At 32.2% G+C, this 5,604-nt stretch overlaps 1 long non-coding RNA gene across 1 annotated transcript; it reads left to right on the top strand.

Moving 5' to 3' along the window:
- Positions 1-311: 311 nt before the first annotated feature.
- LOC110929548 lies at positions 312-1,428 on the top strand. Its single transcript, XR_002587238.2, has 4 exons — positions 312-471; positions 570-847; positions 942-1,014; positions 1,390-1,428. It is a non-coding gene; the product is annotated as an uncharacterized LOC110929548 (long non-coding RNA).
- Positions 1,429-5,604: the final 4,176 nt, after the last annotated feature.

Below are 5,604 nucleotides of genomic sequence, written 5' to 3'. Positions count from 1 at the left end.
TAAGGTGGTTCTCGCATGAACCTTAGCATATATATATATATATATATATATATATATATATATGTGTACTACTTTATAATACATATAGGAATGACTTCTTAAAGTCCATAAAAATTCCCTTCAAACACCTCTAAAGCATGGTTTACAACCCTCTAAAGCACAAAATAATTTACACTTCCAATTATGCCCCTCCAAAACTTTTAGCATTTACCCGGATCCATCATCACCGTCCATTTCCTTTCACTTATTCACACGGATCGTGATCTGACGGGTGATATTGTTTTTACACGGATCCACCTTTCCCCTTCCTTCTCTCTCATCTCTCTCACAACTCACATCTCACCAGATCTCATCCGCCCCCAACTCCATGCTTTCTCTCTCCCAGGCGATTTCCAGATCTAGGGTTTCAATAACCCTGAATCGTTCATTTTCTCTCAATCCGACAGAAGATCCAGTGGGGTTGACCTCTAGGTAACGTTTTAAACCACATCTAAAGTTTTTGTTTGTTATTCGAGTCTGATATGTTTGTTATTTGTGTTGAATCGTTCATTTTCTCTCAAATCTGACAGAAGATCCACTGGGTTTTTCTCTAATCGGCACAAGATCCATTGTGGATGACATCTAGGTACCATTATAAAACCACATCTAATGTTTTTTGTTTGTTATTTGAGTCTGATTTGGATCTGGTTAAAATTCTGTTTGCGAGGCAATGCTTGAACGGGTCTCTGACATGATGGAAAAGGATTTGATTCTTGTTAGTGCAACTGGTATAAACCATCTTCTCCGAGATCGGTTGCTGCTTATGTTAATCCTCATCGTCTTCTGTTCAGATCTTGTTTTAATACCGGTAATCGTTTAATCTAGCTTTAGTTTACTTTGTATCTGTTGTTTTTGGTTGATTTTAGGTGTTAAAATCACGTTTTATATGATGAATTTTTCAGATCTGCGAAAGTTTTGGATGATTCTGGATTTGTTATTGTGTTAGGAGATGTCGTGTTCCTCAAGCCTGAACAGGTTGGCTCTTAGTCTAACCCTAATTTTTCATAAATTTTAATTGTTAATTCTTGGTGAGATCGTTTTGTTTTATGAAAATCTGTTAGTTTGTAGGTGTTATGATATTGGGAATTTATCATTTTGTGAAAAAAATCATCGTTACTTTTTTTTTTATTAAAATAACTATTTCAAGATTCATATTCATGTTAAATTGCTGAGATACTAGGTTTGACTTACAAATAGTCAACATTTTTGCTCTTAGTTTTTTGTATGTAAATTATGCAGATGTGTTTTGATGGTAATACGAATGACATTTTTGCTATAGTTTCACCATAAAAATGTTCTGATTTATCATGTGTTTTGATGATAATACGACTGACATTTCGGGTAAAACAGGGCTATGAGGTTTTGAAGAGAGTTGTTGATGTGATTGGGCAATATGATAGAAAAAAGCTTGAGCAATTAAGCGGGTATGTACAATAACTATTTCAAGATTCATATTAATGTTAAATTACTGAGATACTAGGTTTGACTTACAAATAGTCAACATTCATATTCACAGCTGCCACCTTCTGCTGTTGTTGTTGAAGGTTTCTGTATGCATTATGGCTTTGCATTGATGACGGTTGATGTAAATTCAGAGAATGAAACTGCGACTGAATTTGGTTTTGTGGCAGCGATTGACCGATGACATTTTGTCGATTCAGTTGTTGACTTGGATCGGTCAACTGTTGATGAGGCTACATCATCGAGGCTAATGGGCTCATGGTGATGGCTTGTGGCAGTTTCTGTAACAGGTCAAGTGGCATTGTTGACCTTTGACTATTAAACTGCAAGTTGTTTTGAGGAAGCGTTTGTGCTGCTCCGTAGTTTTGCAAAACGGATCCAAATAACGGTTTCAAGCAACCGGTTTGGACCGAGTTAGCAAGTGAAGAGCTTTGCTGCATGTTCATCCATTGTTTCAAACTTAAATCGGCTCATAGGTATGTTTTTGAGATTTTGATAAGTTTACTGATTCAGTACTTAGTTAGAACAAGCGATTTGATGCTTCATGGTTTTTAGGGATTGTTTTTCTGATTGAACTTCTTTGTTTGTTAATCTTGAATGCAGGTGTGGTTTGCATGATGCTTAGAAAGAAACTTAATGTTGATTCTAAAGAGGTATCTCTCCTTATGGTTTCTTGTTATCGCATTTTCAGTTGAGATATGGTAGATTTCTTCTTGTTGTTGATGTGGACAAACACGTGTATCTCTATGCTAACTTGGGAACAAAAGTGCATCATGTGTAATGCCATGTATGCATAGATAAAGATATCTTATGTGAATAAATATGAGTGTTAGATTATTTGCAATAAACCACATTTAACGTGCTTTTATTGCTATAACTTATAGCTATATTTTTGTAACATTGCTGCCCCCTTTTGTAGCTAGAACCCTATGGATACTTTTTTGTAGCATTGTTGGTCCCCTTTACAAAAGTTACCATTTAATGTGGTATTAATGTTACAATACTTAATTTCACTCTGGATTCTAAAAATTCTAAGTTCAAACATATCTCTTTTTAAAACATTATTAATTTGTTTTATACGCGTGAATAGGTGACTAAACGAGTGGACACGTGTTTGGGGAAAATTGGTCGGGTTAGAACGGGAGAACAGACGGTGACATAATGATAATGGTGAATGGTGCCTTCTTTGTGCCGTCTGGTGATGTGTTAAGCGCAATCTATGCAAAGGCGTCGAGCTATGAGCCCAAGTCGGCTGCGCTTGTGACGCAGCTGACCAAGTATGCTGAGTCTTTGGTGGACCAAGGTATGTGTCTACATAGTACATACTCTTTGCTTTTACAACTTGCATGTTATGCTAACTTGGGTTTTATAGTAATTTGTCATCTTGGCGTTTTTCACCCAACTTGCCATATGATTCTTTATAGATCTATGGTTAAGTTGTCTTTCCTACTCTTTAGTGGTTATTCTTTGCTATTTCAACTCCACTTTTCACTTCTCACATGGGTCATCTACCCTTTTTTTTCTGAATATGACATCAACTGATATAAGCGTGGAGTTGGTTTTAAATATAAAATGTGTGTGCGGCTCAATGGTTTCGTAATCCACGTTATGGGACTAGCACTATGTTTTGAATCTTTTATTTTTTGGTTAATTTTTATTTTTTTTTTCATTTTTGCACTTTCTATGTATTTATTATTTTTGGTAAATTGATATCTGGTTTCAAAAAGGAGGGTGGTTCCTTTTTGGCTATTTGTGGTTGTATTTACAAGTGGTAATATTAAACAATATACCAACTGACAAGAGTTGTTTCAACAGGGAGAAAAGAGTTGTTTGAACAGTTGAACAGGAGCCAATAGTGAACAACAGGCATCAGCTCCGAAAGGACATCTGCTTTTTGCTTTGAAACCATACACATTAATAGTCAACATCTACTTTTGTCATTGGAACTCTACATTTTCTACATTTGACTATCTTAACATTATATATAGTCTACAACACTACACACTTTCATACACTCCATCCAACTTTCTTCAAACACTAAACCCCCATCTTCAGTGTGCTTGCGGATGCATAGAAAGAACAACATTCAGAAAATCAATTCAACTGTCTAATTGTAAGTTAGTTTCAGTTTAACTCACGGTTACTTTTAAAGCTCACTTTCTATTACCATTGTATTCCTAACAAATTGTGATTTACTTTCATTTCAGGACACTACTTTCGTCTGGGTCTAGCATTGTTTCTCGCCTCTATACATTTTGATTCTTGCATTATTTCTCTTTTTTTAACATCTCGGTCCTGCATTGTGGTAAGTATTTCTCAATTTTTTAATCAGTTTCTTAGTTGAATCGATTGAATTGCAATTACGGTTACAGTTCCGTCAATCCATTCATCCCGTTCGTCACCATATGTAACAATTTTATTTCTATTAAATCAATTCACTTATATTCTGTTTCCATGTTTATCAATTTCTCACTTCTTAAATCGCAAATGGGGTTACATTTATAAATTATGTACCAATACTCTTCTTATTCTTATTTTCTTTTTGAATCTGCATATGCATAATGATATTGCGTAAGATTTTTACAGTTTGATATCGCATGGCTCTTATATCACTTTAATACCCATCAAATTGGTTTTAGATTTTGCATATGTATGTGACTGAAACATATATATGTGTGGCTGAATTTAAATTTGAAGAGCACAAAAGTAAAATGGGCACTGAATAGTAATTGATAATATGTATTTTTACCATTGAATCCTTTTCCATATTTTAGAGTAGTAATTTTTATTTGTCTTGAATCATGTGCTTAAATGCAACTATTGTTTCAATTATTCATACCTTTACCTGTTTTTAATTTAATCAAGTTTTTCTGTTGTTGAATCCACATTTTGATTTTAATTAGAAAATTCATTTACTTTTCTGTTGATAATTTCTATTGCAAAATATGTAATCTGTGTGTTGTAGTTTTATGAGGCTATGTTTAAATTTGCAAAATTGTGCCTAATATGAACATTGATCCTATAAACGCCTTGGTAACACAGCAGATAAAATTGACCAATTTCAAAGTATAAATGGTAACACAACAGATAAAATTGACCAATTTCAAAGTAAATAGTTGGCAAACAATACCAAAAAGAATGGATTTTGAATTTCAAAATGTAAATCAACGGTGGATAAGTGTGACCCGACTTTGAGTGCGAGCGTAATTAAAACTTAGTCTATATATTTATTATTAAGTTTATTTGTTTAGGGATAAGATTAAAAGAAAAACATGATAACATGCAAATACGTTATTTTTTCCATATCAATTATCATACTCAACATTTCACCTCAAATATTTTTTGTTAATCGTGACCTCAAAATTGAAAAAAAAAAAACAATGTTATTTTTACTACGTATATATTTATCAAAAACAGGGGAAATATATATATAAATAAATTTATTCCTGTGTATATATATAATAAAATAAAATTTATAATTTGATTTTAAATAATCATGTCAATTCAACATTCACAGGTTAGGATTAATTCAAAAACTAAATTCGCAACTCAGACTTTGGTTTGGATTATCAACCTATATATTTTTTTCCAACCAACGTATTATATTTTTTTTATTTGTTATTTTTCTCGAACAATTCTTTAGAATTTTTTTTTATTTTCAAATGTAAACAAAAATTATCTATGTAGTATATTAGAGGTGTTCATTCTTGAATTAGACTCGAAATGTCGAAATTTAAACTGAACTAAATTCGGATAACCAAATCGAATTCGGGTATCAATAAAACAATGTAAAAACTATAAAAAAACATATGAAAGTAATTTTACAAAATGAAATTTTAAATATATAATTTTGATATGTTGTTCGTCATTGTTTTTATACAGATAATAAGGGTAATTTTCCTGTATCAATTATATGAAATTTTAAATATATAATTTTGATATGTTGTTCGTCATTATTTTTATACACATAATACAAAATAACATTGTTAAGTCCAAATTAAAGTACGATACTTTGTGGTCACGGTGATCGTAATAATTTGAATTCTATGAGAAACTGACAAGAGGAAAAATAACGTTTGTATATAACAATTTTCTTCTATTAAA

This window comes from Helianthus annuus, chromosome 3, assembly GCF_002127325.2.
Source record: "Helianthus annuus cultivar XRQ/B chromosome 3, HanXRQr2.0-SUNRISE, whole genome shotgun sequence".
NCBI lineage: Eukaryota > Viridiplantae > Streptophyta > Magnoliopsida > Asterales > Asteraceae > Helianthus > Helianthus annuus.
The sequence above is the reverse complement of the archived record's forward strand: the minus strand, read 5'-3'. Positions and strand labels throughout refer to the sequence as shown.